Below are 20,507 nucleotides of genomic sequence, written 5' to 3' on the forward strand. Positions count from 1 at the left end.
ACACAAACCACTATATATAAAACAGATAAACAACAAGGTCCTACTGTACAGCACAGGGAACTACATTCGATATCCTGTACTAAACCATAATGGAAAAGAATTTGAAGAAGGATGTGTGTGTATAACTGAATCACTCTGCTGTATGCCAGAAACTACCACAACATTGTAAATCGGCTACACTTCAATTGTTTAAAAATGTAGAAAGAAAAAAAAGACCCACCTCACCAGGTTACTGTGGAAATACAATACGGAAGTGACAAAAACTCTCTGCACAGTGCTTGGTTCATCTGTAGGGGCCTAAGAGTTGTTGGTTGAATCTTAAAATAGACTGAATACCAAGGAATGTTTGGGAGGCAGTGTGGCCTTCAGTCATAGCATCAAACAGACATCCCCGTTCTGCCAGTTACTAACATCAATTCTGTGTGAGCAGCGTTGGTCCAACATGGCTGGACACTGTTCTTCTTAGAAAGGACCCACGGTACCCAGGACCCTCCAGGAGGACTGGGCAGGCAAGGGGCTGAGTCCCCAGTGCAGCACATGGGGCTCCGTGTAGGACGTCTCCTGGTCCCCTGCTTCCAGATCCTCGTATCTTTGGTCCTGGTCTCTGCCCAGCTCTGGAAGAACACCTTCCTTGCTGACCTTTCTTTTCCCAGTTTTAGCACTGTGTGTTCAATGATCTTTGTGCAATACTCAACTACCTCACAGTTCTCCTAGCTTCATTTACACATTCACCTAAAACGTTCACTCTTTTTCTTCTAGATGTTAGTTCAGCAGCATGATCAGCAGCAGGCTCTCTTTTTGGATGCAGCTAGTGTTTCTCCAAGTTTCATACTATCTGCTCTCGTCACTGACGTGCTGGGATCGAGGCATATACACCTCTGCTCAGGAGACAGAGGCGAGGTCAGGGAGGCTATAGGTGACCAGCTGATGGGGACTTGCTGTGGGGTCCCAGACACAGCACTTGTCTTGGGCCCAGACAACCTGAGTTCAACACCAGGATCTGCCTGGTAATAGCTGTGTGAATTAGGACGTGTCACGTAACCTCTCCGTGTCTCAGTTTCTGTGCCCGTAAATAGCAATCGCCATTCCAGGACTGTTGTTAGATGATGGGGCATGTGGGGAAAGCGCTTTATACACTGTGCTCAGAATTACAAAAGTAACACGTTGTTTCCTGTGCACGACACTCAGCAATCTGTGTAATTAGAGGCTCTTACGTTTCTGTTCGTCGGTTGCGTTAGACGGTAAACATCCTGAGGGCCAGCTCAGACCAGCGGGGGCGGCTGCTGGGGGCTCGGCGGGGGGCACAGGGTTGCGGCAGCTGCTTCTTTCTGTTCCAAGTGGCCTCACGTCTTTGCCCGTTTGCACTTTCGAGGGCAGCAGTCAGCTTTGTTTTCTTTCTCTCCAGTCACTTAGTGCCATCAGCTGGTGCACATTCTGCACCGTGGGCGAGTATCACGATTGTCAAGATGTCCGATCGGGAGAGAGGAGGCAGGGCACGGAGTGTGAGTGCCTAGTGTCCTCGGCCCTGTGTGCCCTTTGGCCTGAGCGAGCTGCGGAAGCCTCCTCGACGTCTGTGTTGACTTTCTCTGCTTCTCTGGCTTTTCTCAGCCTATTTCCTGTTCACCTCTGTCCTCAACTGTCTGGTAGGCCTGACTCATAGGAAACCACAGCCAAGTCACCTGGAGGTCTGAGTCACTGGCTCTTGGAGCATCTCTTTCTTAAAAAAATAATACAGGCAAAAGTTAAGTGCCTAAGTCAGGACTGCATTTTGCAATCGATTGCAGCTAAGTATTGTTTTAAATTGTTAGTTATGGGAATTCCCCACATGGGTCCGATGACTTATCTCTGGCAACCACCACACAAGTGAATCATCTGATCTCCTAGCAACGGATCTCCCTCTTCCCTCCCTCTTCACCTCCTTTGCTTCCACAAGGGTTTGCAGAGAAGCCTCGTGTCCCAAGTACTACACTAGGTCTTGGGCGCAGAAATGAGACATAGTGTGATGCTCAACCAACTCCTGGTGCACACGGGGGAATGGAACGGCAAGGGCATAGGGACACATGTGGAGAAGTTCATTGGTCAGGGCAGCACAGGAGGAACCCAACCCAGTCCTGACACAGGGCTGGGTGTGAGCAGGCCGGTGGGTTGGGGGGCAGGGGAGACATACTGAGGAGGGTCGGAGGATTCTCTGCCACCTTCTGCAAGGGTCACCTGAAATGCTCTCTTACACAGCAGCTCTCCTCTGCACAGGGGCCAGGTGAGCTTGACAGCTCCTCTCAGTCACACAGGGACTGCTTCGCAGGAGGCAGGATGTGGACGAAGGCAGAGGTTGGCAGGAAGATGGAGGAGGGCGGTCCCCTTCTTAGGGCCCCACACCAATCAGGGGAGGCTGACAGCGGTGACCTTCCATGCCAGTGTCCTTTGGGCTAGACTCACTAATCAGTCTTCTGGATGATCCCCTGGCGAGCAGCGACCCCGAGGCATAGCTGGGAGTGGCGGGTGCAGAGGGACAACATGCTGGTAGCGGATGCTTTCAGCACCTGTGCCACATCCCCACAGCCCACCTGTGACTGTGGCTGCAGCTCTGATGCAAATTCAGTGTGGGCTCAGGTGATGACATCCCCCCAAACAGAAGGCGAGCCTCCTGGGAAGCTGGGAGCCCTCACACACACACAGAACCTGCAAGTGTGAGGGGGTGACACCCCAGGAGCCACCGTCCACCCGTGGAGAGTGAGCTGGGAGACTGATGCCCAGCTTCTCATCCTTTGGATGGAACACTCTGGAAGCCATTCTGTACCAGAGGTCCCTGCAGAACTGAGCCCCTGTCGCTGCTGCAGCAGAACTGAGCCCCTGTCGCTGCTGCAGCAACCTCGGTAACACACACTTAGGCTGGCTCTCCCCACTTCCCGCCTTCCTCTCCCCTGCATCCTAGACCTTCTCCCAGACAGACCAAGTCCTTGTCTCTGACTCTGCTGTTGGGGGAGCCCAACTAGGACAAGAGTGGTATTGCTATCTGAGGATGTGAATGAGGCACATGAAGTTCTGGTATCAGCCCATCTCTTACTTTCTGGAGTTGCCACTTATACCTAAACCAGAGAGACGGAGTGTTTCACCATTTGCTTCGAAACCCATCTGACCCACAGGACATGGCTGTCATCAAGACGGGCTGTGCAAGGGCTTAGAGGACCAGCTTGTGGTAGGTGGGGTGAGTCGATTTAGCAAGTGAGAAGAAATTCTCATTTAACTCAGCAGAGAGCAGCCAGATATTCCTCTTTCCCCAGTCATTCGGGTGACATTTAACCCCCCCCCCCCCCAGTGTTTGGAGGATTCATGGCTGAGAAAAAATTAGGACAGTGAGGTTGTAGGTGAACATTAAAACTCTTGCAAATATTTTCCATTCATAAGAGCACATTAAATTAAGACAATAACAATGGAATTTTCTACCTGAAACATTGAAAATAAAAGTGAATAAACAATTTTTCATATCTTTAATCTCATGATGATGTTCCAAGGTAATGATGGGGCGTGGGGTGAATTGCGAAGGGGGAAAGATTATTTTGGGAAGAGGCATTCCTAACAGACCTTTCCTCCTCGGAGAAACTTTTTTTTTTTTTTTAAGAGATGAGGGTTTTTTTCGGAGGAGGGTCATCAGGACTATTTGTTTATTTATTATTACTTTTTTTTTTAATGGAGATTCTGGGGATCGAACCCAGGACCTCGTGCATGCTAAGCCTGTGCTCTACCACTTGAGCTATCCCCCCATCCCCCCTGAGGTACTTTTGACTGTCATGTACCCTACTGAAATTCTCTCAGTTGTAGAAAGTAAACACATCGCAGATGGAGAGAGACATGTATTAGGTAAGGCGTGGTTACTTCCACCCAAATATTTCAGGACTCTCCTAATTTCTTTAAATTTTACTCTGCTCAGGAAAGGGCCAGCTAATATATTAAGGGTGCCTGAAACCGGGTTAAGTTTTATAGCTTTCACATATTTTGCGATTCACAGCACAGGAGTTCTGTAAGAGACACTCTGTTTCCCAGTTTTGTAGACTTTCAAGCACACGTCGTGATCTGACTTAACTTTAAACCCTTGAGATGCTTTTCATATGGATACATTCATACATTGGGGGAAAAAAAAGAAAACTTGTCAGACCACACAAATTATCTCTTGGTTACAAGACGTGAACATTTTAAGGTATGGGGGTGAATGCTATTTGAATGACTTCAACCAATTTTGTGTTTGGGAAAGTGAAATCCATTCTGAGGAAGAAAACAATTCTTTTTCTTTAAGAAAATGCTTTAATGGCCCTTTCGGTTATAAATAAGCTCCCTCGCTGTTGTCAAGACAAAAAGAGAGAAACTACTCTGCTTAGATCACTCAATATTTAGACAGTTTTGATTTTTCCCTAGTGAGTTCAAGTCAGGAGTCAGAGTGCCAGCGGTAAGGCAGGCCCAAGGCAGGGATGGTCAGTTTTAAGTTACTTTTTGTCTTGTGCAATAATTCCCCTTTGTTATTCTCGAGCCTTCAGTGAATCCTGTTACCCGCATAGCACTGTGTTAGTGGTGTCTTGGGAAATGGAAAAAAACAAAAGAGCAACTGTGTCGGTATCTGGGCAAAACAATGCCAAGAGAATGTGACAGCCAGCAGACGCAGGCATTAGACAGGCAGAATCACCAAGAAAGAGCTGGAAGCAGGTCAAAATGAGAGGAGGTGCCTGTAAGTCCCCACCTGTAGAAACACTCAGGGAAGGGCTTCATTTCTTACAGCTTGAGTCTGGATGAGATTTCAGTTTTACTTATTTGCTGGTTTGCTTTTTTCCTTGTAAATATATTTATTTATTTATTTATTTATTTATTTATTTATTTATTTATTTATTTATTTATTTATTTATTTATTTATATGTTATTTATTTATTTATTTATAATATACATATATCTCCTGGATATTATAAGAAGCAAAGGCTTAGTAAGGTTATGAGTATTGAGAACGTGAGGCAGCTGATGTAACCAATATCTTAAAGAAGGAAAAGAAATGAGGATTTTGTGGGAGCTTCCTGAGCTCACCATTCTCTCCCAACACCTGAGAGCTCCTGAGTTTTGGGGAATTTTTACATTCAAGTTCATGTTAGACAAGTGAGACTGAAATTTGATTTCTGCTTCTTTCCTTATCTGTCACCTTTGTTCACTAACTGAAATGTGATGATTTCTAATAAATAACCAAATGGTAAATGTGTTCTAGATTTTTCAGACCCCCTCAAACAATGTTTTAAAATTATTTATACGTGTGTGACGCGATGTAAATGAAGTTCCTGGAGCTGCTTCTTTGCAGTGTTTTATTAAAACCTTGACCCTTGGGATCCCCAGTCCAAGGCACTGAGCGTTCCATGAATGCACCAGCATCATAGAGCAACTTACACGGGGATTCCAGGGTAGCTAGCCAATGTCAGCTTCTAAAATCCAAGGGAGCGGGGAGATTTCCACTGCTGGAAAGATGGTGCACATGTGCCTTTTGTTATCCCTCCTGCCAAGTACAGCTAGAAGTGCATGGCATTATATATAAAAGAAACATAAGAAAAGTGGAGAAAAGAAAGCACTGGTTAGGGATCTCAGGACTCCAGGAACGACAAGGTGATAAATTCCCTGGGTTTCCTATTAAGACCCCAGACTGGGTACAAAGGAAGACAGCAATTCAGAAATGCCACTGGTTGCAAACAGACAGACGCCCCAAGAAAAGCCTGCTCCCTGTAGCCAAAAGACCAGGAAAGGGTCAGTCTTGCAGACAGTTAGACAGAGACAACCGCTCTAGTCCACCTAAACACCACAGACTGCGCTGTGGCCCCACGCCCCCAGAACTGAAATATTTAGGGATAAACCTAACGAAACATACACAGGACTTGTTTGCTGAAAAACAGCAAATACTGGTGAAAGAAATCCAAGACTATCTAAATAAATAAAAAGACATACTGTGATCATTAGCTGGAAGCTTCAACATAATAAAGATGCAACATTGCCCCAAACTGGTATACAGGTTTTAATTACCAAAATACCAGCAAGAATTTTAACTATTCTAAACTTTTTATGGAAAGGCAAAGAACTAGGAGAGCTAAAATCACTATGAAAAAGAAGAATAAAGTGGGAAGAAACACTCTAACCACCTTCAAGACCAATATGTACAGTAATAAAGTTACAGTAATCAAGGCTGCGAGGCACTGGGGAAGGGAAGGACACACAGATCAATGGACAAAACAGAGAAACAGAAATAGCAAGTAGGAGCAACTGGTTTTGGACAAAGGGGCAAAAGCAAAAGCAGTTCAATGGAGGAAAGGTAGTCCTTGCAGCAAATGGTGCTGTAACACTGGGTATCCACAGACAGAAATAAGAAAGAAAGAAAAATGAACCTTGTAAAAATCATACCGTATGCAAAAATTAATTCAAAATCAACTATAGGTCTAAATGTAACTAAAATATTAAATTATAACTTTTAGAAGATAATATAGGGAAAAAATTTTAGGACCCAGGCCACAGTAAAGAGTTCTTAGATCTAACATCAAAGCATTAACTTATAAAAGGAAAAAAATCAATAAATTAGATTTGTCAAAATTAAAAACCTTCACTCTCTGAAATATTCCATTAAGATAATGAAAAGACCAGCTACAGACTGGGAGAAAATATTTGCAACCATATATCTGACAAAAGACTCATCTAGACTATATGAAGAATCCTCGTATTATCAATAGTAAAAAAAAAAAGTCCTATTAGAAATTGGGCAAAATCACACAAAGAGACATTTCATCAGAGAGGATACATAATGGCAAATAAGCACATGAAAAAACGTTTAACATCACTAATCATTAGGGAAATGCATATTTAGAACATGATGACTTGTCACTACACAGCTATTAAAACAGCTAAAATAAAAAAGCAACAATACCAAATGCCAGCAGAGATGTGAAGAAACTAGTACTCATATATTGCTCATGGGAATGTAAAATGATACGGTCACTCTGGTAAAGAGTTTGGCCCTAAGAAAACCCAAAAGACACACTCAGCAGAGATTGCACTCTCAAAGAAATGAAGATGGACGTCTACACAGAAGCCTCTACATGATGGCTCACGGAACAGCTACGTATGCCTAGTAGTCAAAAACTACCAAAATGCCCCTCAACGGGTGGATAGCTGACTGAGGTAACTCCCCACAATGAACCTATCGTCAATGAAAAGGGGTAAAATGTTGCTGCACGTAATCTCAAGAGCATTATGCCGAATGGAAAAAGCCAATCTTAAAACATTACATACTGTATGGTTCCATTTATATAGTATTTTCTAAATGACAGAATTATTGAGATGGAAAACAGATAGTGGTTTCCAGTTAGAGATGGTGGGGGGGCAGGGGGTGAGGGGTGACTTTGACTAAGGGGAAGCATGAGGGAGATCTTCGTAGGGAAGGAATAGTTCTCTATCTTGATGGCGGTGCTGGTTACAAGAATCTGTACCTGCGATAAAATGACAGGTCTATACACACACATCGTACCAATGTCAGTGTCCTGGTTTGATCCTGTACTCTGCTCGTGTAAGATGTAAGTCTTGGGGAAAAACCAGTGAAGGCAGCACCTTTCTGTACTATCTTTGAAACTTCCAGTCAGTTCATAATTATTTCAAAATTAAAAGATTTTTTTAAAGGCCATCCAGACTTATTAGGAGATCAAAATTGGGGAAAAAAAAAAAAAAGTCCAAAGGGGATGGTATTATGAACCTGAGTGTTGTGTTTGCAACATCTCTTCTCCATCTGGGAATGGAGTGCGGTGCCCTGAGAAAGCATCAGGGCTCAAGGTTCCATGCTCTGTTTGGCTCCTAAGTCTCCCAGCAGCTCTGAGGTGTCTGGTCTCCAGTGGGGTCTGGAGCTGAGCGCACTGCTGCCTACGGGCGCCACACCTGCTGGCACACACACGGCCCGGCAGGGGTCTCCTGGGAACCCTCCTGGTGAGGGAATCCCGCAGGCAGGAGAACAATCACTTCCAGTGGAACAAGCATTAGGAGTGGAGGTGTGACTGCGGGCCCGTTGGACAAGTTCTCCAGGTGGAAACAGGCACCACTTCCTCCCTTCTGGCCCCATTCCACCTCCACTGCTCGGGAATTCTCTCATAGGTGCACCTTGTTCCGGACAGAACGGTACCTCCTTAGGCCCCTGCGAGCCACTCCCTCTAAACTGTTTTGTTGCCTTGGGTGAGTAACCAGTTGGCTGAGCCATGCTGGCTAAGGGGCACAAGCCACACTTCAAGACCTTTGCCTGAGAGGAAGACAAGACTGAGAGTTGTGTACCTAGTGCTCCTGATTGGCTAAGGCCTGGGGCTGGGCCCTAGGGATGGAGTGGAGGTGAATAACTTAGCCATCAGGAGCACTGGGGAATAAAGCACTTGTTGTCCCTGCCTTCATGGAGTCTGGTGGGGAAAACAGACATTAAACAAACAGACACTGAGAAATACATAGTAGCCCTTCCAGAACTCACTGCCAGGAGACCGGGAGCAGAAAAGCAAAGCAGGGAAGTTCCAAGGGATCAGGAAAGCTCCTCTGAGGTGTCCCTTGGACTGAGAGACATGGGGTGGGGGCAGAGGGACCGCGATGTGCTCCAGGAGGAGAACCAGTGGCTGCAAAATGAGAGGCACACGTAGCTTGAAGCTTTTCGAACTTGGAAGCGGGCTGTGGCTGGAGAGCCGGGTGCCTGCGGGCGATGGTGAGATTTGTTCACGGCAAACAATGAGCAACCATGACCCGCTGCTTCCAATGGTTGGTCTGTTAACAGCAAGCATGTGCTGAGACCCCATGGGCTGAGCTGCAGCTTGTGGGGTGCAGAATTATGTTGGGGCCTTGCCCCTTGAGGAATTTCCAAGCCACAAATGAAAAGAGAAGTGTACTTCAAGGAGATGTGTTGTTTTCGACCTATGAGAGGATGAGCTGGCGCTGGCAGACTGAAAATACCACCAAAAGGTCTGACCAGCATCTGCAGCTGTTACACATTACTGGGGTCCAAAGGTCTGGCCCTGAACGTCTAATTTTTTTTCTCTCCCAATATCCTTGCTTTAAAATAGGGGGAGAAAAAAAAAGCCCAACCAACTTAAAAACAGTCTTGTTTACTTTACCCAAGATTAAAGACCTTGAACCGACTTGGACAGTCTAAATGGATTTTTAAGTGCTTTATGGACGAGTACCCCTAATTGCTAAAATGCTAGACTGGGCTTTCGTGACTCTGCGCAGTGCTTGTGTTGTCTGGGCTTGCTTATTTACTCTCCTTGTTAGAGGTCAAAAGCTAAGTCTCAGATTAGAAGATTTTAATGTTTTGAAGCCGAGGATTGAAACAAGTTCTCCAGAGCTGTGTCACACGATGGGCAGTGGCCTTCAATTTTCTTCCCTGAGTAGGACCGTCCAAGGTCTAACAATGTCTCTAATCCAATGTTCCACACATGGGAAACCAGGGCAGCAGGGAAGCGCCCTAGAGGTACACGACACAGTCCGTGTGTTTTGGAAACTGAGAGCCACCACAGAGACGTGTAGGAAGGAGAAAAAAACTAGAGTTTCTGGCCTCGACTCCCTCTTCTTCTCCCCAGTCACGGAGGCCGCCAGGGATGGCAGGAAGGGCCTGGCTGCAGGGACCCAGGGTCTGAGCGCCCGTCCTCAGGGGCTCTGGGCCCGGCACTGCACCTGGGCCTCAGGTTCCTTATTTGTAAAGTGGCGACGGCAACACCTGCCCCCATGAGTGGTTACTGGATCTAAATCGCGAGCGGGAAGGCTCGGGCAACCCCAAAGCCCTCAGTCAACAGACTTCTTGTGAGAGTCCCTCCCCGAGAGAAACAAGTCGTGCATTTTTGCAGAAACCACCTTCGTGGCGTCAGAAGAAATTACACGCAGGGAATTTTTCCGGGGACTGAGAAGCATCTCTTAAGCACTTTGTAAAGATCTACTGCAATATCCTTGGGAGAGGCTTGGGGCAAGAAGCAGTGGGGAGGAGGGCAGGATAGTTTATAGTTTTTTTTTTTTGAATAGATTACCTACTGAGCTTATTATTAATCAAAGGTTCGTGTGGCCTGTCTCTCTTTCTGCTGCATAATTTCAGCCATTGCTTTTCTCATGATTATTGCTGGATGGTGGGCAGGAAGTGAACTCTGTACTGTGGCCCCATCAGGCAGGGAAAGGGGTCCCCGCAAGTCTGGTTTTTACAGGCCCAAGAGATGGGTCTCTGAGCCTCCGGATCATCCACGGCTGGTGGCTCAGACCTGGGGGCCCAGGTGACTGGCTCTGTGGGAGGCTGGAGTCACCCACCCACCGGGCGGGGCTGCCCTGCCCTGCCCTCTGGCTGCCCAGGCAGCATTCCTGAGACGCCTTCAGGGATAGAGGACTGAATGTCCATTGTGCTCTGGAGGACAGGGCCAAGACCTGTTTTAGAAACCTGCAGGGGAGACACAGGGAGATAAAAGCCAAACTATGAAGCAAGCACCTCTTTATCGGGCACCAGCTAGGGGGTATGTGTATGAGACAGGCAGTGCTTCCTGCCCCAAGGAAAGGCTCACAGTCTAGCTAGGAGGCAGACGCAGCTCTGATCATAAAATGGGGTGCGGTGGGTGCAGAGAGGGGAGCGGGGTCAGAGAGAGACTCACCCTAATAAAGGGAACGGGAAGGGGGCTCGCTAAGAATACAGGCTGAGACCGGCCTTGAAGGATGAGTAGATGTTAAAGAAGACTGGGAGGGGGTGGGGAGGAGGCCTTAAGCCCAGACAGCTGAATTTCCAAACGCACAGAGGTGTAAACACAGATGCTGTGTCTGGAGCTGCGAGTTCAGCGTGAACAAGCTGTTGAGGATCGCAGGTGAGACCTGGGTGAAGTGGGTACTGAACAGCCTGGGTTTTCTGCGCAGGTTGGATGTTTTCCATCATCCGGGAAACTGAAATAAGTTGACAGGGTGTATCTTGGTAGAGTCTCTTTTCATATATTCACCGTGCGGCACGGGAGGGATCAGGATAATTGTCTTCAATTACGAGTTTAATTTTTGCTCTGTTTTCTGTCCCAGGGAAAGCAGTAATTCTTCTGTTGGACTTCAGTTCTCCACCCTGTATAGCTATTGTCTCTCCCATCATTTTCATCTCAACCCTGTGTTTTGAAAGCATTTCACAAACTTGTCTTCCAAGCATGGATATCATCATCATCATCATCATCATCATCATCATCATCATCATCATCATCATCATTATTATTATTTTTATTATTACAGCATTGGCACCTAGAACTGGGTTGGGGATGGAGGAGAGGGCTGTGAGGAGAGATCAGAGAAAAATTCCTGGCAATTTTTTTTAAAGTAGGAACTCTGAGATGTACCCCAATACCAACTCCAAAGGGCATTTCTGGACCTCATAACACTTTGTCAAGCTGGCCCTCCATATTATCCAACTCCTGTCTGTAGTACTTGGTTTTGTTTTACTGTCTCCTTCTTGCAGGCTACTCAAATCTTCTCAGAGCTATAATCCAGTAGTAGGTTAATGATGATAACGCTTGAACAAGTGGCTCTCAACCTTGGCACATTACATCTGCCCAGGGAGATTAAAATGGATCGATGCCCGGTCCCCAACACAGACTTTCTGGAGCAGGATCTGGGCACTGGTATGTTTTCAGAGGTGATTCTGGAATATTGCCAGGACTAAGAAGAGATAGTGGACATGAAATATGACCACCCCTTCCTGTCCCAGTCCTGCTGTGGTCCACAGCATTTCATGCGGGGATTGCAATGCCCAGGTTGCACTACCTTCACTGGTCCCCCACTTTCTGCCCAGTAGCTCTTGAGGGGCCTCCATCTTTCCAAGTACAATATAGAGAAGTGGGGACACCAGTCTGGCTTTAGCAGCTGTGCAGCATGGGACCATATCCCAGTAGCCTGAGCACGTGTGTTTTCCGATCAGAATCTCAATCTGAGAAATGCAAACATTTTTGCTGGCTGCATTTACTGGTGCCTCCTTATACAGCGGTCTGCATACACAAATGCGTGGCTTTTCTTGCTGGTTTATTTGGTCACATTTGAACAACAGTGTGCGTGTTGAAGATTTCAAAACCATGTGACTAAGAGCAATCTGGAGAAAGCCATCATATTTGTGTTCAACACTGACCACTACCTCGCAGATTAGCGCACGGAAGATCTGGGTTAGAAAGATGGTGATTTTCCTGATAACCACTGTGTCAGTTCCCCAAATCATTAGGACTATAAAATGTGGCCATAAGCAGCAGTTTCCTTACTTTTCATCTATATCATATCATATTGCTTTTCTTCCCTTTCTGTTGTTTCACTCACTCATTTCAGAAAATACTGACTGAATATGAAATTGTCAAGCACCACAGTGGGGCTTGGTGGGGATACCTCTCAGTATCAACAGTGCATCTGCTTTTAAAGGACTTCCAGGTTTCGTTAGGAAAATACACACAGACACAGAGCACAAGTTAAAGGCACAGACACGTCTCACACACACAGCAGTGCGTGGTTCGCCTTGTGCATCCGGAGAAGCCAGCCCCACTGTGCCATTTCACTGAGGTTTGACTACGGGGGTCAAGGACCTTGCAGCCATGTGGTTGCTTCTCTGGGGCTGCGGCCTCTCCGTCACGGGGCCATTCAGGAGGGCATGAAAGGCTAAGTTAGAGGTAAAAGAGTTGCAACCGGGTGTGTGTTTAACCTCTGTTTACACGGAAACTCAAATGTTTCTATTTATTCATTCTTTTAAAAAAATGAGTATCTGTATCAGAAAGATTCAAAGCAGTCTGTGCTAGCAGTCATCAAGGGATCGATTTCTTTCCACCTCAGGGGAGTGTTTGAAGGTAGAACTTTCCCTCTCCTGGAGAAAGGAGAAAATAATTTGTGTTTGCTAGTGATTAGGGATGTGTTTTAAAAGCTCTTCACGGTCTACTGTGGAATCAAAGGTAGAGCTGCTGTGTGTGTGAGGAGAAGAGAGGGTGCAGGGGGAGCCAGGGAATGGAACCCTAATCATGGACCCCGATGGTGGGCAACTGTCTCTGAAGGAGGGACCGACTGTCAGGGGGACGAGCAGGGGGGGGCACTAGACTTGAATCCTCACCCGTCTCCTGCCCAGAATGTCCAAAATGTGTCCCATCTCCACCCAGAGCCTATGCCCCTTAATCCTGGGCATCCTGGGAGATCTGGAGGGGGCTGTGCCAATGAGATGAATTTTCCCTAGGCTTCGAGAGGGGAGATGACATTTTCCCACCTGCTGGTGCGGGCAGACGTCAGGGAGCAGAGATGCTTCTCTGCATAGCAACAAAAGGCTCCATTCTGCCAGCTCGCTTCCTGCTGAGCCACCGGAGTAACTGTGTAGCCCCCCATCTCCTACTGGTCTTTAACCCGACCTTCGATGCCTGCTTACAGGACTCACGTGCAAGAGTGGCAAATAAATAATGCCTAAGCACAGAGGGCTCCTGAACACGAGCAGGGGCGCCAAGTGTCCACCCCAACTTGTGGTTCCCCTGGAGTCAAATAAGTAAAGAGCCAGGAGAAAACAATTTCACCTTAAGGAGTGGTGAGCATTCTCAAAGAGAGAAAATTGCAGAATGCCAAGCCCTGAAACTAAAAGACATGGTTTCTGAATTGAAAACTTTAATAAGGAAACTCAATGATAATCATCTGTTATGGACCGAACTGTGTGCCTTCCTAATTCATCTGTTGAAGCTCTAACCCTCAATGGGACAATACTTGGAGACGGGGCTTTTAGGGAGGTGATTAACGTTAAATGGGGTCATAAGGGTGGGGCCCTAATCTTATAGGACTGGTGTTCTTATAAGAAGAGGAAGAGACATCAGAGAGCGCTTTCTCTGTGCACACAGAGAAGTGACCATGTGGAGACACAGTAAGAAGGTCTGCAAGCTGAGGAAAGAGGTCTTACCAGAAGTCAACTCTACCGGCACCCTCGTCTTGGCCTTTTAACCACCAGAAGGGGAAAAATTAATGTCTGTTGCGTAAACCACCTGGTCTGTGGTATTTTGTTATGGCAACCCAAAATGCATCATCACTCCCAAAAACTGACCAACTGGTTCTGAAGATCAAAAGGAAGAAACATCCTGACACGCTAAGCGATCATACAACGGAAACGGAGGGACGAACGAAAAATGTTAAGACTCCAGGGGGGTACATGTAGGGAATCTAACATGCAAATACTGGGAGACGCGAAAGGGTGTGGGGGAAGAGTAATGATAATTAGGGGGATAGCGGAGGAAAGCTGCTCTGAGCTGACTCACATCTCGGATCTTAAGGACTTACTGGATAAAAAGCAAAGTTAATAAAAATTAGTATCAAAACCAGTCAGTATAAACCACAACAGCATCAAGCCCTGGACACCTGACTTCATCCATTCTCAGGACACAGACGAGTCTTGTAAGCTCCCTTACAAAAGGAAGGGAATCAAGTCGGCAGCAGACTTCCCATCTCTAGCACTGTCCCAGAGGAATCCCACGGAGAGAAAAGGACAGTGATATGACAGCTGGATACACATGCCAGGCAGCATTACTAGGTCAGGGCAAAAGAAACACATTTTGAAACATTCGAGGACTCAGAAAGTACACTGCCCAGGTATCGCATCCAAAAAAGAACTCATGGTGGAAGAACTGAACCAAATGGAAAATCAAATGAGATCACAGATCTGAAGAGGGGATTAGAAGTAACTGGACAAGAACTCTTCTAGTGCACAGAGTAAAATCGAAATGGACGGACATCCAGTTTAAGCTGACCACACGTTCACTATTTCTCTCTCCTGCGACCCCACCAAAATGGTTTTTAATAAGGAAAAAAACCCCACAAGGTCAGAGAGACAGGAGAGGAACCGACAGCAGGTGAATGCATGTCTGGAAACCAAAACATAGGTGGAGCCTGGTAGAGCCAACTCACGACAGAACCTGGACCCAAAAGCACCAAGGACAGCAGTGGGCCGTGCAGCCCTGGAAGCTGGAACCAAGGGGACCGGTTAAAGATGTCTGCACGTGAGCGGTGCCCTCCTCCATCCCAGTGCCGGGGAACCGCCAATCCAGATGGAAGCTGCCTCCTCCTGGGCAGATCGACCTGGAAAGACTCAGAACGCAGAGGACACCAGACACAGTCGAAGGTCGGCGTTAACACCTGAAGCTTAACCTTGGGGAATTAAGGGAAAGCCTGCATGCTGAGCAGGGGGACCTCTCCTACAGCCTTCCTCTTCCCACCCTCCTCACGAGGCTGATGGTCAAGCATGGGCAGCCAGGGGAGACTGAAGCAATAACCTCTGGAGAAGACAAACAGCCCCACACGTGATGTGAAGGGAAGCGGGACAGAACAGGTTGGCCGCTGGATCCCGTTACTCACTCTGCTATCGTGTTGGTATGATTGACTCACTGATTGTGCCAATAAAGAATTCAGAAATGTGCATGCACCAAAATTGGAAGGTACTGTTTGACCTTTGGTGGGGGGACAAATGAAAGCCCAACAATCTCCTGAAAATGACTTCATGAAGATGGCTCAAGATCACTCAAATGTCACTTTAGATCTACATGAGGACCATGGGCGCCTGGAGAATTAGGTAATAGGAGCTATGAGGATGCTGCTGCTTTGTGATTTGAAGCCCATGGTATAAATGTTTTCATTAAGTTGAACTAATATCCAAACATCTTTGACACTATGATGATTTTATGTAGTTCAACCCACCGAAGAGGGGCTCGCTATGACAGGTGGAGAGAGGGGTTGTTCTGGGTTTCTGCAGCTCCACCCACCATGTCCTGGCAAGAATCTCTAACAGCAAATAACCTTTCTTACCTGGGGCAGAATTTGACCTCTTTCATGGATAGGCATCTTTAAACCATGGTTAAGATTTAGAATTAAGGATAAAAAGGCTAAAGAGAATAAAAGTCATTCTACTGATTTTTTTTTTTTGCTAGGAGGGAATCAATCATTTTATATTTGGTATTTCTAGTATGTATAATATGAGAATCTGGCTAATTATAAATGAAAGTCTTGAACTCAAGTTTAAAATGCGTATTAAACATTTGTTTTAAATTTGTGAGTTTAGTTTGCATTAGAATATTTAAGATAACTTTAGATTCGACACAATTATGAATTTAATATTTTAAACATACAAGTTATTTATACTCTCAGGAAAGTTTTGTTTGTTAATTAATCAAAATGAAGTATTTAAAAAGAAAATCGAATGTACTAATTTTGTGTATCATTTTTAAAAATATCTGAAGGTGTCTCGTGTCTGTAAATGGGATCAATCATCATTCAGAGACTCCACAGAGGTGATTTCTAAGCTCTATGAGACAAAGAGCACAATAACGTTTGTAAGTACAAGCAAAAATTTAAGAAAGAATGAGATTTTGAAAACTGCAACTTTAATAAATTGAATATTAATTCTGAAACAAAATAAAACAAATCTCTAAATGATACTTTCTGTGAACAAAAGCCATTCTTGAGGACCCTAAAAAACAGACAGCAACCTGCTGACATTTTTGCACTTTGTCAGAATCGTCAGATCTCTCACTCACCCGTCCACAAGGAAATCCTCCAATTGACAGTCCCACCTGTGATCAATCAGACTTCTAGTGTCTCACTTCTAAATATAAACACCCATGCTAACACCCATTCTCCCTTCTTTCATACTTAATAGAGCCCTGGTTCTGCTTGGGCAGCAACGTACCCACACTCACCTCCCCAGACTTCCTGAGCTACGACAGTCGGCGCATTCTCAGTAAATGAGATATAAAAGCACATTTCCCTGCATGGGGCTCTTAGGAAAGCTCTTCTAAAACTAAAACTGCACTCACATTTTGCCTTTTAATCTCTCCTCTTTTCTACCTCTGTCTATCCAGAATGTGGATATGATGCCAGGAGATGAAGCCGCCATCCTACAAAGCCCAGGATCCTGGACCAAGCGGTTAGAAGGAACCCAGGTGCTTGATGACGTCACCGAGAAGGGGCAAGGCCTTAGACTGTCTTGTTGTTTGAGAGAAACCCTATTTAATTAAATCACTATTGGTGGCTTTCTGTTGCTTTCAGCCAAGCTCAATCCCAACTGACTCAACTACATACATGAAAAAAAGATACCAAACACAATCAACAAATAAAAAGGAATCTGTACAAGGTCCTACTGTATAGCACAGGGAACTATACTCAATATCTTATAATAACCTATAATGAAAAAGAATACCTATATATATGTATAACTGAATCACTATGCTGTACACCAGAAACTAACACAACACTATACATCAACTATGCTTCAATTAAAAAAAAAAAAAAGGGAATCTGGATCTCAAAGATAGTACCAGGAACAAAATTAAACTCCAAAATAATTTACAAAAAAAGAACATAAATACAAAACAGAAACAGACTCATAGACATAGAATACAAACTTGTGGTTGCCAAAGGGGAGGTGGGTGGGAAGGGACAGACTGGGATTTCAAAATTTGTAGATACTGACAGGCATATGCAGAATAGATAAACAAGATTATACTGTACAGCACAGGAAAATATATACAAGATCTTGTGGTAGCTCACAGTGAAAAAAAATGTGACAATGAATATATGTATGCGCATGTATAACTGAAAAATTGTGCTCTACACGAATTTGACACAAAGTTGTAAAATGACTATAACTCAATAAAAATATGTTTAAAAAATAATTATATTACCTCCAGAGAGATTCATTCACTTAACAAATATTTACAGAGTGCCTTTTAAGTGTTTATTGTAAAAACTTGATAAGGGTTAAAATATAATATCGTATCTATAAAGTACAAATAGAATATTGTTTAGAAATGATTTAAAAAATAGAAAAAAAAAGATGAGACCTAAAGGATAAATTTAAGATATTCAGCATAAAATGGTGAGTTCCAGAAAAAGAGAAAATAGTTGAGAATAAAATGTTGAAAGAATACTTCAGTGAAATTTCCCAGACATGAAAGACATGAATTTTCTTATTGAAAGGGCCCAGTGAAGGCTCAGTACAATTATGGAGAATGCATCCTATCCAACGTGAAACCATGAAATTTCAGAACATCATAGGTTAAGCCAGAGCCCCTGAACGCTTCCAGAGAGACTGAAAGTCAGAACGACATGGGTCTTCTTAGGAGCAATACTGGATGCTAGACAGAGGAGAATTGTCTTTAGAATTCTGAGGAAAATAATACGCAACCTAGAATTCTATTGCCAACCAAAGTGTTATTCAAGCATGAAGGAGAAATGCAGACCTGGGCTTAAAAAACAGAACCTACAGGGCATCCTTTCCCAGGAAATTACTGATGGATGGGCTCCGGCAAATTAGGGGAGTAAACCAAGAAAGAGGAGGACCTGGAGGAATGGTCCCCAACCAAGGAGAGTGCAAAGGGAAGTCTCCGGCTGAGGATTCTGGAGCAGGTCCAGGCAGCCAGCCCCACTCAGATTGGAGAAGAACAAAGGCTCCAAAAGAGAGATCCAAAGGGACTAAAGGGAACTGCTTACTTAAAAGCTACCTGAGATGAAGGAGCACTCCAGAAGAAAACACCAGTAAGCACACAGTAGACCAGGTGCCACAGGTGGAAAAAAATAACACGTACTTAAACACCAGGTGAATGAATAAAACTAGGTGTCCATTAATTTTAGGAAAACAAAACAAAACAAAACAAAAAAACTGTACAGGAAAAAAACATAAACTTCTTGCAACTGCCATGAACGTTATTTATACAGCTGCAATCCCATAAACATTGACTGTTACTGAATGAAAGCTATTTTGTAGAAATCTTTGGGAGAATGAGAGCAAGGAAGTAGGTTTTGGTGGTATTACAACAAAACTTTGACTCATTTTAACAGGAAATCAAGACATAAGGTCTAAAAGTGATAAATAAAACATCAGTGATATTAAAGTCTTTAGACATCTGTGGGTCAGTATCAGGAGAAAACTTCATAGAGGCAAAAATAAACTACTTCTAAGGGAGGAGGTCTGAGGACAAGGAAAGGTTGGGCTGGGGAGAGGTAATTCTTTAGTCTACATCTTTTGGGATGACATGATCATGGGATGATTTGCAGGTACTACACTTCCACTGAAAACCCTCTATGCACTGCTTCAGATCTTCCTGGCCTCACCTGCCTGTTACTCGAACCTAGGCTGTGGTGCCCCGTCCTACACAGGACCTGACCAGCTTCCTGCAGGCGCAACCTAATGGTATCTGGCCTCAGGTGGGTGCCCTAGCCTTCCTACTTCATGCCTTTCGGCTTCTCTGGGAAGGCCCAGGCAGGAGCCACTGCAGGAACCTTCTGACCTCTCATGTACGTGCAACTTGGAAATGCAAGAGAGTCCACGTCCCGTAACTTAAGTCTTGGTTGGGGAGGGAGAAGGAGGAGGAGCAGGTCCTGCCTGAGCTGGGGGACACATCCTTCCCTCTTCCTCCCCTTGGACAGACAGTGCTGAGACACATTCACACAGCTTTCCGGGCCGTCTCCCAGGACAGAGCGACCTGCCGTCATCACCGAGCAATGGCGCACCTTTGAATCAGCTCTTCCATCCTTCCCCGCTTTGCCCTCCTGTCACTTACCCTGTTCCTCACCCCCTGCCCCTGGATCAATTCCTTGGTCTCAGGGTTTGCTTTCTGGCAAACTCAGGTTAAGACTAAACTGAAAGAAAACTTTTAGACGAAGGCAAAAAAGAAACAGAAATTAATTAAATGACCGATGTTTAAAAAATATCTAAATGGAAGATGATAACAAAGAAATGCAATGGATTTTTGAAATTGAAGGTAAATGCTTTCAGGAGAAAGCTGAGGGTTTAGAATTTCTAACTATGGATGGTCTCAGCAAAATTAGACGTGGAAGGAGTAAAGAAATAACAAGTAAAACACTGTAAAATTTCCTTCACCACAAGATGGGTCCAAGCTGGTAAAATGCCTGGTGGGCTCAGAATGGCCACTATTTAATTTCATATAAAAAGAAAATATAGGTTTAAATATTATAATAATAATGAGAAAGAACCCCCCCAGCAGAACAGGAAGCACAGTAACAGGTATAAACTAATGGTGGTGAAGGGAGTTAGTTTAGAGGAAAAAACCAAAAATCTCGGTCATGTGACACACTAGGGCAAAAACAGATAAATCAGGACCAACAGTTAAAATGAAAAGAAAACATGGAAGAGAAAAGAACTAAAAATAAATATATTACTTAAGCTAATAATAATAAAGGGGCTGAATTTGCCCTTTAAAAAAAGACTCTCAGATTAAAAAAAAAAACAACATTTCATCTATATGCAGTTTATAAGAGATACATATCTCTTTTTAGAGACACTCAAAGATCTATCAGGAAAATGCAAACAATTAAAAATGAAGAAAGGTGGTATTTCCATGTAAAGCTCAGTTCAAGACCTGAACCATTACATGAAGAAAAGAATTAGATTTTTGATCATAAAATACACAATCCTGGAGGAAGATAAAACAGCCGCGGACCTCTGTGCAATGAGAAACACAACAGCAAAATACACAGAA

The 20,507-nt window shown here is 44.7% G+C and overlaps 2 long non-coding RNA genes across 2 annotated transcripts in view; one reads left to right on the forward strand and one right to left on the reverse strand.

The window, feature by feature from the left end:
* Nucleotides 1-20,507, reverse strand: part of LOC116158361 (uncharacterized) — a 41,081-nt gene that overhangs the window by 9,331 nt on the left and 11,243 nt on the right. The gene's annotated exons all lie outside the window — the stretch shown is intronic.
* LOC135323315 (uncharacterized) lies at nt 16,258-17,307 on the forward strand. Its single transcript, XR_010384715.1, has 2 exons — nt 16,258-16,340; nt 16,869-17,307. It is a non-coding gene; the product is annotated as an uncharacterized LOC135323315 (long non-coding RNA).

The sequence above is a fragment of the Camelus dromedarius genome, chromosome 17, assembly GCF_036321535.1.
Source record: "Camelus dromedarius isolate mCamDro1 chromosome 17, mCamDro1.pat, whole genome shotgun sequence".
Lineage (NCBI taxonomy): Eukaryota > Metazoa > Chordata > Mammalia > Artiodactyla > Camelidae > Camelus > Camelus dromedarius.